At 39.1% G+C, this 14,771-nt stretch overlaps 2 long non-coding RNA genes and 1 pseudogene across 2 annotated transcripts in view; all 3 read left to right on the forward strand.

Moving 5' to 3' along the window:
- Positions 1–4,348: 4,348 nt before the first annotated feature.
- LOC112478747 lies at positions 4,349–4,467 on the forward strand (annotated as a pseudogene).
- A 1,055-nt stretch (positions 4,468–5,522) lies between these two features.
- The window catches only part of LOC107195581, an 88,807-nt gene continuing 79,558 nt past the window's right edge, over positions 5,523–14,771 (forward strand). The window contains exon 1 of the long non-coding RNA XR_001516771.2: positions 5,523–6,993. This is a non-coding gene — a long non-coding RNA (uncharacterized LOC107195581). The remainder of the gene's footprint in view (positions 6,994–14,771) is intronic.
- On the forward strand, positions 7,000–8,018 carry LOC112478686. The gene is made up of 2 exons (XR_003045920.1): positions 7,000–7,819; positions 7,868–8,018. It is a non-coding gene; the product is annotated as an uncharacterized LOC112478686 (long non-coding RNA).

Here is a 14,771-nt window from a genome sequence, read left to right on the forward strand (position 1 = left end):
ATATATATATATTTGAGTTTGAAAGATACTATGTTTGGCCCTTAGGTGATTTCATTTGAAAAGTTTCAAATTATATGGCCAAGTTATAGTGGTCAGACTAAGACCTACATATTGCTTCCCTTTCGTTCCAGGATTCATTTGCACTGGCCATTTAAATTCACGTTCTATAAGAGGAGGAATAGTACTTCTTTCTCCTTAATATATATAGAAGCACACAGTGCTCACTAAGCATTTAAACAGCATTGTGTCATTTCATTACTCATAGGCCTGGTAGCTAGGAAAAGTAACCATCCTACCAAGAATAGTGTTAAGTAAACTTATTTTACTATTCATACAAGCCCTGTCTGTAAGGCTTAACCAAATAACCTGAAGAACAAGGGTGGGCAGATTGCAGGAAAAGACATCTGTGGCGCATAGTTCATTTACGTTTTTCTGAAACACGATGGTACACTTGTAACATTATATATGATACCTGCAATTTCTTTGGATCCTATTTGAAACCAATTAGGACAGTAACGCAAGTGGTTGCAAAGAAAGAGGTCCCACTACAATCTGTGTGTCACCCAGGCTGGCAGGCATCACTATGGCTACAGGAGTCGGGTTTGTGGAGATAAGATGGAAGATGTGTCAGAAATGATTGGCTGATATAAAAGTTGTAAGTACCAGCACCTGAGAATGAATTCTTTTTAATATATGTATGTATGTACGTTTGTTTGTTTATAAATTCCCCTTTGGCGGCCATCAGCTTATTCTCTATACCTATGGGTATGCTTCTGCTTTGTTTTGTTTATTCATTTGTCTTTTTTTTTTTTTCAGATTTTACGTATAAATGAAATCCTGTGCTATTTGTCTTTCTCTGACTTACTTCGCTTGGCATAATACCCTCTAGGCCCACTCATGTTGTTGCAAATGGCAGGATTTCATTTATTGCTCAGTAATATTCCATTGTATGTAATTCCACATCATCTCTGCCCATTCGCCTATTACACAGAATAAATAAATAAATAATGTAACGTAACGTAACGTAACATGACATAACATAACATAACACACTAAGTAAATAAGAGTTAGATTTATTACAGAAAAGCAGGGACTCACTCAGTTGCATTATCTGTTCTCTGAATATCTACACGTTTTCCGGGGAGGGAAGAAGGAGATGAAGTTTGAACCGATTTGCTGAGAAGCGTGTTCAGAACGTGCCTGGGTATCAGAGTACGAGGGAGGCTACCTGTCTCTGGTGCAGACTGCGGCTTGTCATTTAAGAGCAGGAAACGTGAGGATAGGCAGCAGAGCCTCGTGGTGTGAACAGCATCAGTTTGCCTTTCGAGTTCCAGTTGCCAGGCGTGTATTTCCTCCTTTCTCTCCAGCATCACGGCCTTACTCTCAGTTATGGGTGATGGTGGTGTTAACCGTTAAGGATACTATGCAATAAGAAGGAAGGCTCTGGATTTAGACTCCCTGGGTTCAGATACTGACTCTGCCTCTTAAACCACTTACTTAATTTGTTAGATTCTTCATTTGTAAAACAGGTAATATTAGTAGTTACCTTTATGGGGTTATTGAGAGGATCAAATGAGTTAATGACATGTAAAGGGCTTAGAACACTATCAGGCACACTATATGCAACTCTATGTCTTAGTTATTATTATAATATATGACCTTATTTAATTTTTTAAAAATTTCATCCTTTCTCTATAATTCCCTTGTAGGGAGAATAGACACTAACCTGGGTGAATGAGTGAATAACGACTTGCACGGTGTCTTTAGAATTGTCGATTAGTTATGTTAATGCATCTTTATGGGTTAGTTTCCAAGATAAGGTCGTGTTGGCAGAGCACTGACTAAATCAAATCCACGTGCGATCTTCCCACCTCACTTCAAGCATGATCTTGAATCTTCTTTCCTAATAAACAATTTTCCTTACAGAAAGAGTTATGTTTTACATCCTGAAAAAGTACATGCAACACACACGCATAAATGCAACAATTTTATGAAACAATAGTTACACCAAGTATGATGAACTCCTATTTTTCTGTTCCATTCTGTTTTAGTTTTGTAAAAATGCTGCTTGCAGTGCATTAAATCCACTCATGGATGACTCTATAGTTTGAAAAATACTGCAATAGAGCACTTTAACTCTCGTCCAAAAGAAAAGGAAGATGCCTTGGATTATAAACAATATTCCCTTCCTTTCCATTCTCTTTGCTAACTTCCTTAGATAGCGGAACTGGAATTCACCAGCTTTAAACACACACACACACACACACACACACACTTAAATGTCACCAATCTGTTTAGTAAGGCCACAGTTTGTGTTGTCATTTAAAAGGCCTTTAACGATCACTGCCCTTCATGTTCATTGGAACATTAAAAATGTATAAAACTCCTATCACTATAACATAGGGTTTAATAATAATTTTCAGTAAACGTTTTAAGGTTAAGTATGATCATAGTAACAGGTTTTTCAGATCATGATACCTAATTCCTCCTGCACCCCACTGCTCCCCAGTTTAATAAGGAGTTAAGAATGTCATGCAGAAAGTGATCTATTGTTAGAACAGAGCTCTGGAGAGCTGTTGCTTTATCCTGAGCTGTCTGTATGCGTTGGTTTGTCCCTACTTTGGCCAGTGCCGTTTGTTCGGGAGCTTACTGCTTAGAACTGTTCATGCTCTGTGACCGGAGGCTGAACACACGCCACCCATTACCCCACGCTGAACCCTGACTCTCTATTCTCGTCAGCTGAGTCAACAGCCAGAGCAAATAACTTCTTCTTTGAATGACCACCAGATTCTTACAATGTGGTCCACACAAGGCCTTCCCAGATGATAAACCCTTGCTTTGCACACATTCTGTCATGCACATGACCATTGCACATCACCTCGGTCAGCCTCCCAGCGCCTCTGCTGCCCCAGCAGCCACGCTGCCCGGGCTCAGGCGGTCAGTGCGTCTGATCCAACACCGTTTCTGTCTAATTTGGAACTCGAAGTATTGCCCCATCTTCTTTTCCTGCTCCCTTTTCAGATGATAGTCTCTGTTAATTTCATACATTCTTCTGCATCCTATTTCGTCTAAATTTCTCTCTCTCTTAGCTTATTTTTCTTTCTTCCCTCTTTGTTCAATTCTGGAGAGCCCCCCAGTGGCCCTAGTCATAGCCGGTAAACTCAAGAGTTAGGGATATAATCATCAAGAGAAGAGAACACAAGTATATTTGGAGGTAAAATAAGGCATAATAACCAGTGTCATCAACTTTCAAATCTCTTAAGAGTCAGTCTGGTTCATCCTCTTCTGATTAAACCTTCTCACACGCTCTACATACAGAAAAATAAGAATTATTCGTAGGTCATTTATTTTATTTCTTACATAATTACCAGTATTGCGACACAGTTATAAAAGACATGTTATTTCAGATACATAGTATTACAGGTACATTGTGCGTGAAGTAAGTTTTTGTGGAATGACCTGGATTCCGTCATTAACAGCATCATTCCCAAGGGAGAAGTAGCTCCAGTCCTAAACCACGAACATAGACAGACTTTGGGAACGTGCCAGGTGTTTGAGGGCGACTGCATGACATTATTTCTCTTAACCATGCTTCGTTCCTGGAAAGAGGTTGACTATTTAAAAATCATCTAAGTGCAACTGGAGTGCTCCTTCAATTTTATTCAATAGTAATTTTTAAGTGGAAATCATAGAATTCAGAGTATTCCGAAACTAAGAACATGGTTAAGCATGGATTTTGAAATGACACCGCTTTTTCCATGCTATGTGTGTGGGTGTTTATGGCACTCTCTTGGACACAAAGTTTGCTGCTTTTCGAACACTTCATTCTGAGGGACAGTGGGTTACGAAACTTTGGGGCCGTTCCCTGCTTCGGTCGGTGGTCCTGGGTGACTCAGGAAAGCTCCTTCACGCAGGCCGTTTTCTCACTGTACCTTGAAATGTGACGGCTTTGCCCAGCAGGACACGTTACCTTTTTTCCAAGACTGGGAAATAATAGTTAGAAAATGTTTAAAAGGAAAGGCTATTCCATTTTCCTCTTAGCAGAATTTGAAGCAGAGTTTTAGAAGTATTGGTCTTCATGAAGTCATTTCAATCTCTGTTCTCTGTGCTGACCTGGTATTATCCCCCCCTTTTTTTTTTTTTAGTAATGATTACCTTTAAATTCATTCCTCATTTTGAATCTCGGGGTACTATCTTTTTTATCGGCTTGAGTTTATTTAGTATATAGTCTGAAACTTATTGTACCGTATATAGTAAGCGAATGGCCACCGACAAAAGTGAAATCGTGGTGAGAGGTCTTATATGTCATGATGACGATAAAAAGGATTCATTTAAAATGCATTATCTTGTTTACGGCCATGCCACCCTGAACAAGTCCGATCCCATCTGATCTCGGAAGCTGAGCAGGGTCGGGCCTGATTAGTTCTTGGATGGGAGACCACCTAGGAAGACCAGATGCTGTAGGTGTAAAAAATAAAAAAATAAGGGATTGTAAACTGACAAGGTCTTTGCAATCTGTGAAGTCAACCAAGGGTTGTCTCACCTAACTAACTAAATAAATAAATGAAATGCATTTTCATGATAAAACTTTGTTTTTATCAAGTGACCTTGAACCTGCAGAATTTCTAAAGGTATTATTGCCAAAGAGAGAAAAATAGAGATTATAAAATAGAGGTTATAATTTTTATGTTAGGGTCTACACAAATCAAACATGGAACAGAGTTCCTAAGCTTAATGTAGTAAGCAGTATTCGAAATATGATTTGACGTGGCTTTTTCAAAATTTAGCATCTGCCCAACTTTGAGACAAAAAGCTGTACATAGGATAAAATCGTAAAGTACAATTTTTTAAAAATCATCGGGGTCTGAGACGAGATAAAATAGAGCCCGCGGATTCTCGCAGTGTTGCCTCAGCAGCCATGCTGGGGGGCGAGATGAGTAAGCAGGCCCAGATAAGGGGGGCTGTGCATCCTGTAGTTTGCCACATCAACCAGGATGCTCTGCTTTCATCTAGCGTGTGTATTGGGCTTTCACCTAAGATTTCACTTGGGGGAATAATAAAGGATCCCACTGCTACTATATAGTTTGAGAACTACTGCCCCGACATATCCATATTTTACCTGTTATACAAGATACTTGCAACACAAGATACACTAGATCGGCTCACAGTAAAAAGTTAAAGGTGTAAAGTCAGCTCCCTTATAGTCCTGTCTGTGTGAGGGTGTCAAAGCGGATAGTCGTCCTGAGACACAGAGGGGACCGTTTGGAAGGACTTGTTCATAAATAACGCTGTTTTCTAGGTTGGGCTTCTCTTATCCAGAAAGTTTCCTTGGAAACTTTATGCATATCACAGGAAAAAGTGATACCCATTTTACTAAAGTAAAACATAAAAACATCATTAGGCAATGTTCAAATAACTTCCTATTTACAGTAAAATAATGGGGGTCTCCCCCATCCCGGCACTGTGGACTGAAGTAAATTTTTTTAAATGGAAAATAGATGCTGGCAAATGATTCAGAATTTGATGAAAGTAAGTCCACAGGTTGCATAAAGAAGGAACCAAGAGCAAGAAGTATGGGAGGATGATATCATGGTGAATATGCATCCGGCAGAGATACTCGGTTTCCTCAGAAAATCTTTTGTGGTTCTAGGAGAACGGTGACGGAGACGGGCACAGAAAGGCAGTGCAGTGTCCCCGCCGTTAGGTGTAGACTCCCGAGTTTGCGTGTTCATACGCTTCCGAAGAACTTATTTTTTGGTGGGACTTTTTTTGGCAACGAAAGATGTATATAAAATTCTTGATGTGGGACATAGTAAGCAGTCAGTAAACATTAGCGTCCTCTCTCCCTCGTTTTCTTTCTCGTGTGTTTAGCATGGGTTTTTTTTTTGTTTTGTTTTCCTGTGGTAGCATCTTTTAATGATAATGTTCCTGGTCAACCTCAGGTACTGCATTTCTCAGGTTCTGCAGCTTGAGCACTTTTTTCTCTCTTACTGGGGTGATAGAGGTGGATGTGGAGGGGAGGTCAGGCAAACCTAGACCGGTTCTCCTTTTCCTGGAGTGAAAGCCGCAAATTGTCCTGAAACAGTGTTAGTGTTCTTATTGCTTCTGGTTTCAGCAGTAACCAAAAACAAAGTAATTTAATAAAGGAAAGTGGCAACAGCTATGATCAGCAGTTAAGCTCCATTGGCAGGAAAAGTAGTCCTCAAATTTTAAAGGTATGTAGAATGACCTAGCATGCTAGTTAACATGCCGATTCCTGGGCGCCGATCCAGAGATTCTGAGTTCAATCTTAGATCATTCTAATGCACATTGTCTACACGTTGAAAAAGTCTTAATTGTAGAAAGAGCAGTCACACCATTGCTCCATCAAGCTTGGTTTTACTTTCTCGGTTCATCATCAGTGTAGGACAAAGATTAGATTCTTTTGAGAATTTTTACCACTCCGTGGTAATTCTGGGCCCCCAAACCACAGCTTAAAATTCTTGGCTGAAAAAAAAAATATGTGTACTATGCCTATACTGATGTATAACTCTTAGGCAGTCACAGAACACAAAAAACTTTGTCAGTAGTGTGAGAGTCATTTGTAAATTTCCAGTGTCGACATACTAATTCTTTTTTTCATTGACATTGCCTGGTGAAGGAGTCAGATCTTAACTGTGGTTCTCGTGGTTTCCGTAGTGTTAGGGAGAATGCGACAGAAAAACGAACCTTTTCTAGATTTGACTCAGTCAAGAGTGGAGTGTTTCGTCTTTTCTCAGATGGGATATAAGAGGCATGCCCCCAAAGTGGCAAATCAGACTTCCACACGCGTTGCCTTCACTTAGCCAATAGCTGGCTCGGAATGTGTATATTACGACGTGCAGTTTCATTCATCGAGGGGATTTTAGGCTCCAGCAGCAACCAGCCCCGAGTCTTGGGTGACTCCTGGGCTTTGGGCTTTCCACAGAAACAAGGAGGTGCATCTGGCTGTTAGAAGAATTAATAGTAATTCAGGTAAGGATAAATTGGAGAAATCATTCCTTTTGCCCCGTCAGGTAGGTTTGAGATTTTAGAAAAATTAATTCTCTCTTTAAGAAGAGCTCAGAACTGTCTGTCATAAGTTTTTCCCTCTGAATTGTTTTATACTGTTATCCAGTACGTCACCGTTTTGTTGTGAAATTCACCCTCTTCGAAATGTACTTTCGTTTTCAAATATTAAATGTAGCATTCCGTTTTTCTTGCTGTGCACGAAATTTAAAAAATGCAATAACTATAGTTGCTAAGAGACTAATTACGCATAAGTTCCTGGTTTAGAACTAAAATCTTACATTTTTAGGAAGTATACTTTAAAAGTTGGGCTGAGGGGAAATGGATGTTTGCATTTGACTTACGAAACGATGTTACATATGTCAGACTTTTCTCTGTATCAGAGGCCAAAATTTGAGCCATGTTGCTTAATCTGTTCTGACATGAGATCCCCTCCTCTGCCACCCTCTCCATCTGTTTTCTGCTGGTGGGATCAGCTCTGCTTCTCCTCAGGCATGTGGTTTAGTCTGTGTATATTCAGTACAGTGGCATTTTTCTCGAAGAAGTGACTAAGGCTCTTGGATGAATTCTCTCTTTGAAAGAGGTGGTAGAATTGCATCAGAAAGACATTTACAGTAAATGGCTCCCCCCTTCTTCCTGTAATGACCACATGTGAAAGAATGCATTAATTCTTGTTTTGAGGAAATGAAAGTTGTAGAGTCCTATGAAAAACTCCCTTTTTTTTTATCATTAATTAACCAGATTTCAATGTTGAAAATTCTAAAATCGGGATCACTTCGTGCTACCTAAATAAGTGTCGCAGAGATACAGCTTTTCAGTCCGTATTCTGTGTGCTAAATAGGTGTCGCAGAGATACAGCTTTTCAGTCCGTATTCTGTATGGAGTAACCCACTGTCTTGAATTCAAAAAGAGGAAATAATGTGGACTATGGCTATAGTTAATGGTATAAGCCCAAACTAACTTCTTCAATGTAATTTTCCATATTAAACTAATATGTTTCTTAGATATGTTGCTGATTTGTCCTTTAGGATTTGATTCCCAGTGTGATAGGCTGAAGGCTAGAAGGAAAACTTGCCCATAGGTCAGCCGGCCAGGAGTTCTCATGGAAACAGTACCGCCCCCTAGCGGACATAGTAGAAATTGGGGAGGGTGTTTGGTTCTACAAGGAAGGGTATTTAATGTGGTTTGTGGGGGGAGTCATAGATGTTAGATATCCCACAGTGGAAAAGATAGAAAGAATTGCCCTGTATCCCACATGACTATCAACTGTCTTGTTGGATATCCATGCAGTGAGAACTTAGTTTATAATTATTCAAGCCTACTGCTAACTCCACTTTACATAAAAACACGAGATAACATTTGCATACTTTTAACATACACGGAATATACTCATTTTCATTCTGTTGTCCTCTTGTACCTCTCCTCTTTCGTTTTCCTGTACTTTTAATATAGAAGGCTTCTGCTTTGCCCTCTTAGAGTTCAAACTAATTCTTTAAGCATCTATTTCATTGTTAATTGGACTCGTTCTTAGTTCATTGGACTTGAAAGTTTTTTACGTATTGAAATATGTACTATTTTTATTACAAATTGCTTTTCTTTTAGTTTCTCTTCTGTATTACATTTAGGATATAGATATTTTTTAAATTATATGTTTACTAGTTAATCGCTATCAATGAATTTTATTTCAGAATCGTAAATAGAGCATTACAGAATTTTTGGTTATAAAAAGATGGCTTTGGGACTAGTAGGTTTTGAACCAATGGGACAATAGCCCTCTATTTTCAGGAAAGACGGTATGCAGGTCACCCAGGTGGGAGGGATGTTTATCTTCTTTGTGAAGTTCTCCAGGGAAGATTTCACATGCATCTCATCAATATGTTTTAATATCTTGAAGTCTTCACATTAAACAAGTTCTTCCTTATTAATACTTCCCAAGAGTCTTCATTATGTCACCCTAAAAACACGAGCTTTGGTTTCTCCCTTCCTGTAGGAAGGGACAGACAGGTATTGAGGGAAGCTTACAGGCTGTCCTGTAAGCTTGCAGGGGAATTAAAACAGACTCGGGTTCCCTTGAACAATGGGACATTGTGTCATGGTCGTCTTATTACCATGAACATGTCCTGCACGTGCCATTTCAAACTTCTGGCTGTGCTCTAAGTATAGCACATGTTAGGTGAGGTACTGTCTGTGCCGTAGAATTAAATTGTCAGAATCACAGCTGTGAGGTTCGTGTACCCAGGCACTTGCAGATAGCGCTCTGGACCTGTTTGAAGCTCACATTTTATAATTCTGTAAACATTTTTCTTGGGTTGTTATTTCTTGCAGGGTTATTGTTATTGTCTTTATGTGGAGGTAATTATTGCTTCTCAGATATTTCTAGGGACAGTAAGAAAAGTTGTTTTTGAGTTCTTTATAGAATATCTTTGCTCCCTTGAATTTTCTGTTTCTTCCAGAGTCTTTTCGTTGTTTATCCTGGTTTCCCCCATTCATGTTACAGGTTTTCTTTAAATGTAAGCTTATCCGCGATTGTTCATTCACATACAGAGGAGGTGGCGTTAAGGCCGACCGAGGCTCTGTACGTGTGGGTGTGCCTTGCCCCTGGCAGGCTTTCCTCCAGTGATGCTGAGCCGGTCCTTTTGTGGGGGGAGCCGCTGAGTGTCAGAGTCAAGAGGGCTTGGCTTTGGGGTTCTCAGAACCACACTAGTTGTTTATTCTTCACCAGGCATTTAAAAAAAATTTTAGAGAAACTTCTCCCTTTAAAGATTTTTAGTTTTTGCCTGAGGGCCTATATCATTTGTTGTTTTTTATAAAGACAGGAATTCGTCTTGGAAGGAACAATTGTTGACACTCAGACTTTTCCGTTAATCTTCTCCTTTCTACCCTCCTTCGCATTTCTGCCCTGTATTGTACTTGCTTTTTCTGAATCTAGAGCGTCTTCGGAGTTTTACTGGGTAAGTCAGTTATCTCCCTTCTCAGCACCAACCTTCTCAGAGAAACTTTTGGGCTGTGAGCCGCCTCTGCTCAGCTTCAGCAGTCAGTACTTATTCATCATTTACTGGCTTCTAGACATTCGTCGAAATCTCTCAGGCCCTTGATAATTTTTTTTTACCGCAGTGGGTGTATATACTTTTTTTATAACTGTAATGGGATCTTTCACATTCAATGACATCAAATGGTGGCTTGTAAACAACAGATTTTCTTCCTCATAGTTCTTGGGGCTGGTTCCTAGATAGCCATCTTCTTGCTGTGTCCCCACATGGCAGAAGGGACAAGGGAGCTCTCTGGGGTCCCTTTTAGAAGGGCACTAATAATCCCATTCATGAGGGCTCCACCCTCATGACCTAATCACCTCCCAAAGGCCCCACCTCCTAATTCCATCACATTAAGGAGTAGAATTTCAACATATAAACTTGGGGAGGGGGGGCGGGCACAAACTTTCAGTCCATAACAAATGGGAAGTCCTTTCATTTGCTGATTTGTCAGAAGTGTATCTGAAGAATTGAGTCAGAAATGCCTTTGGCCAGCCATTTAGCCAGGGAAAGATTAGATGAGGGCACAGTGGGTATTGGGATTTGGGAAAATGAACCCTCAAAATAACTTGGCTGGGAAGAAACAATGAGCTGACGTTGTTATACAAAGATATGCTCTTGCCGCTACAGAGGCTGTAGTCATTTGTCACGAAGCCCCACCGAGATGCTCTTCCAGCTTTGTTGCTAGAAGAAAAGATGCATCTTGTAAAACATCCAACTTAGTCATTAAAAAAAAAATCTATAAAAGTACTGGTAGTTGTTCCCGATCTTTAATACAAATGTAAATGTGGATGTGCTTACTATTTAATTTCTTCTCTGCCCTTTGGCATAGGAGTTTCTGAAAGAAACCCCTGTTCCTTCATTTCTATAACTTCTATTCCTTAGGAAACAGACCCTCATACTTATACTTCTTCCCTTTCTTGTAAGAAGCATCTTATATTCTCCCTTCTCATTCGTTTGTTAAAAAAAAAAAAAAACCCTCCAAATTTTTATCAATCATTCCTTTCTCATATTTGTTGTGTAGTTCCTGAAAATGTATAGTAGATCCTATGAAGATGGCAAATCTTAGATGTTAACTAATTAGTTCTTTAACTTCCTTGACACAAGTGGTATCCATTTGTGTCTCAAAAGAAACTCTGAATCAACATTTCAAATCTTATTGTTTCCCCATTTTACTTAGAAAAAATAACTTTCTCTGTGAAAAATCACTGGAGATCTTCCCCACAGTTCTCCCACAGTTAAAGTCAGTTGCCCCAATATGATCGAACCTAAAGCAGAATCTTCTTAGGCCTATTCTGATCTCTAGTATAATACTAGGAGCCCCAAATCTGTCTCTATAATTTGCAGAGTAGTACTGTTGAGTATTAATTATTCTTCGTGTAGTGGCTTAGAGGCAATTAAAGTTAGTAAAGAGCCTCTGACCTCTGTGTCCTGTAGTTTTAGATCAAAGAGCAGGCCCTCCGAGGCCACGCCCCTCGAGGTAGATGTGGAGAGGACTGAAATGTCCTGAGCTCCAAGGCGCTGTTAGCTCCCAGGCAACCAGAACATATTTGCAGTTTTATTTCCGGTATTGGCCAGAATGAATGTCTTCAGTCTGCCCCAGGTGTCCTTCTTCCCAAATCCACTTTCTCCCATCTACCCCGCCTCCATAGCTTGCTGTAGGTAAGGAATGTGTTTAGTGGTATTGGCCAGAATGAATGTCTTCAGTCTGTCCCAGGTGTCCTTCTTCCCAAATCCACTTTGTCACTTTCTCCCATCTACCCCACCTCCATAGCTTGCTGTAGGTAAGGAATGTGTTTAGTGTAGGTTGTCTGTTGTCTCCTGGAAAATGATGGGCCTAAAAAGGATACTCTGTGACTACAAGAATTCAGAACACTCTTACACGGGTTCTGGCACCTGGAATTATTGGTTGACTCTTACTGTTGGATGTGAGGAAAACCAGCAAGTTCATTCTTTTCCTCTGGAGGAAATACCTTACATGGATGGTCCCAAAGAAATGAGACAGCCATGATAGCTGTCAGACTGAAAGTAGTTCAGATACTGTTCCATCTGATCGGGTCAAAGAGTGCAGATCAAATCACATTCTTCAGGAGAACCTGAAGATGTCAAGACAGTTAGAGAGCCCTACTAGCCCTCCTTTTTAATTGATATAAAATTTACATGCAGTCAAATGCACCAATGTTAAATATATTTAAATAACCAAACTTCAGTTAGCATACAGAACATTTTCCGTCATTCAGGTTTTCTGACATCCCCCTCCAATCAACCTCCACCCGCTCTGGCAAACACTTTCGGATTACTATCACTATGAAATGTTCTTTTCTGTTCTTGAACTTCATATACATGGAATCATAGAATAAGTACTCTTTTGTATCTGGTTTCTTTCACACAACAGTTTAATGTTACATGTATTGGTCATTTATTCTTCCTTTATTAGTGGGTAGTATTCCGTTAACATGAATAGACCCAATTTGTCAATCCATTTTCCTATTGACATTTGGATTGCTTTCACGTTTTTTGGCTATTATGAATATTAAGCTGCTGTGAACGAGTTCTCTCATATTCATTCCTTTTGCAATTTAGGCTTAATTGCTGGGCCAAAATAGGTGTGTGTTTGCCTGTCTTTCTAATAAACTACCAAATAGGTGTGTGTTTTTCTTTATAATAAACTACCAAGAAGTTTTCCAAAATGATTGTACCATTTTACACTCCAGCCAGCATTGGATGAGCGTTCCAGGTGCCCCACTTCCTTCTCACGTGTATGCTGTTGGTTTTTCCGATGTTAGCCATTCTGCCAGATAGGAAATGGTCTCTCATCGTGATTTTTAATTTACATGTCCTTGATGACTTAATGTATTCTTTTATTGGCCATTTGTATGTTTTCCATTTTGAAGTTTCTGTTCAATCTTTTATTCATTTTCAATTTTTCTTTTGGCCATTTTTAAGTTGAATGGTTTGTCTTATTATTGATTGGTGTGTGCGTGTGTATATATGATAAAATTCTTTTGCCAGAAATTCGTAATGCAAATATATTCTCTCAGTCTGTAGCTTGCCTTTTATTTTCTTAAAAATGTCTTTTGATGAGCAAAAGGTTTTAATTTTGAAGTATCTTTAATCAAATTTCCCAGTTATTATCAGTACTTTTTTGTTTCCTAAGTAATCTGCCTTTCTAAGGTCATGAAGATATTCTTCTGTGTTTTCTTTTAGAAGCCTTATAGTTTTAACTTTTATGCTTTGGTCTATGATCATCTCAAATTAATTTTTGTATATTGGGTAAGAGGTCAAAGTTCACGTTTTTACCTATATTTTCCCAGTTGTTCCAGCATGATTTGTTGAAAAGACTTTTCTTATTGGATTGCTTTGGCACCTTTGTTGAAAATCGGTTGTCCATACACACATCGGTCTATTTCAAAGGAACCTAAAGAATGTGCGTATAGATCACATGTGGCATGCACTTAAGTGTAGGAAGTAACAGTTCACATTGATCAATCTTAATAAGCCTCAAGTGACTAGCAATCTTGAACTTGTATATCATGGGACATTGGCATCAAAGATCACTGACAGAAACTATATGGGGGCCATTTTTTGCTTGTTTTATAGAGCTAACCTGGCCAAGGTATCTAGAAGTTCCGACATTCCTGCATTAAATGTCATGTTCTCATCTGATCTCTGAGATCTAGCCTGAGCCTTCAGGCAACTTCAGAGAGAATTAAGTATTTGAACTTCAGTTTTCTTATTTGAAAACTTGGCTATGCATGGATTCAAAACGACCGATTTGGAGCCCATTAAGTGTGGGTCAGCCAAAAAATGTTAAGTAGGAAAAATTTCATAATGTAAAGAAGTTTGTCAGCAAAAAGTTATTTTAATAACTTGTGCATATTGTTTGCAAAAACAGATTTTCTGACTTTAAACAAGTCTTGTCTACAAGTGGAATCTCTAGTTGGAAAAGTTTTTGTGAATAGTTTCATTTATGTTTTCACTTGGATATAGAAAAAAATTTTTTTTAAGATCATTTTTTAATTTTAAAAGTGAAGGATGAATAGAATAGGACAGACACCAAAATTATTCTCTTCGAGGGGTAGAATGAAGTGATTATCTCTTTGACATCCTCAATTTTAGAATTTTAGAATTTGTGTTTTCATGGCTTGGCACTGCAGTGAAGTGGTTGAGTGTGAAACTCTGACACTTCGCTACCTAGGTTAAGGTACCAGCTCCACCTGTCCCCACAGGCAAAGCAATCGGCTCCTTTGTGCTTCTCTCTAAAATCGGGAGAATAGGAGTGCCTGTCTCATTCAAAGGGAACAAAAAAGCTTAGAGCTGTGCCTGAGCCATAGTGAATATTATGTAGCTGTTGGGCAGCAGTGATTATTATATTACTTTTATAATAAAAACACAAAAATGGGAAAATTTTTTGAAAAGGAGAAACGGAAAAGTAAAAGTATATTACACTATCATGTGATTCAGATATCTCACTATTCAAAATAGACTCCTCAGTTGGCTGAATTGGTGAGGTGTCACCATTAATTCCCACTGTCTCTCAAAAGGACGTAGCTTTAAAGCGTTTTGTTTGGTTTGGTTTGGTTTGTTTGTTTGCGTGCTCCTTGGGAGACGGGTACCCTGAAAATACGTGAGGTACTTCCTGTTAACCACTAGAATTGCTATAAAAGACTTTAAAAGAAAAATAGTCTTTAAGCTTACATCTTCTCTTCCCACTTT

This window comes from Pteropus alecto, unplaced genomic scaffold (genome assembly GCF_000325575.1).
Source record: "Pteropus alecto unplaced genomic scaffold, ASM32557v1 scaffold22, whole genome shotgun sequence".
NCBI classification, from domain to species: Eukaryota; Metazoa; Chordata; class Mammalia; order Chiroptera; family Pteropodidae; genus Pteropus; species Pteropus alecto.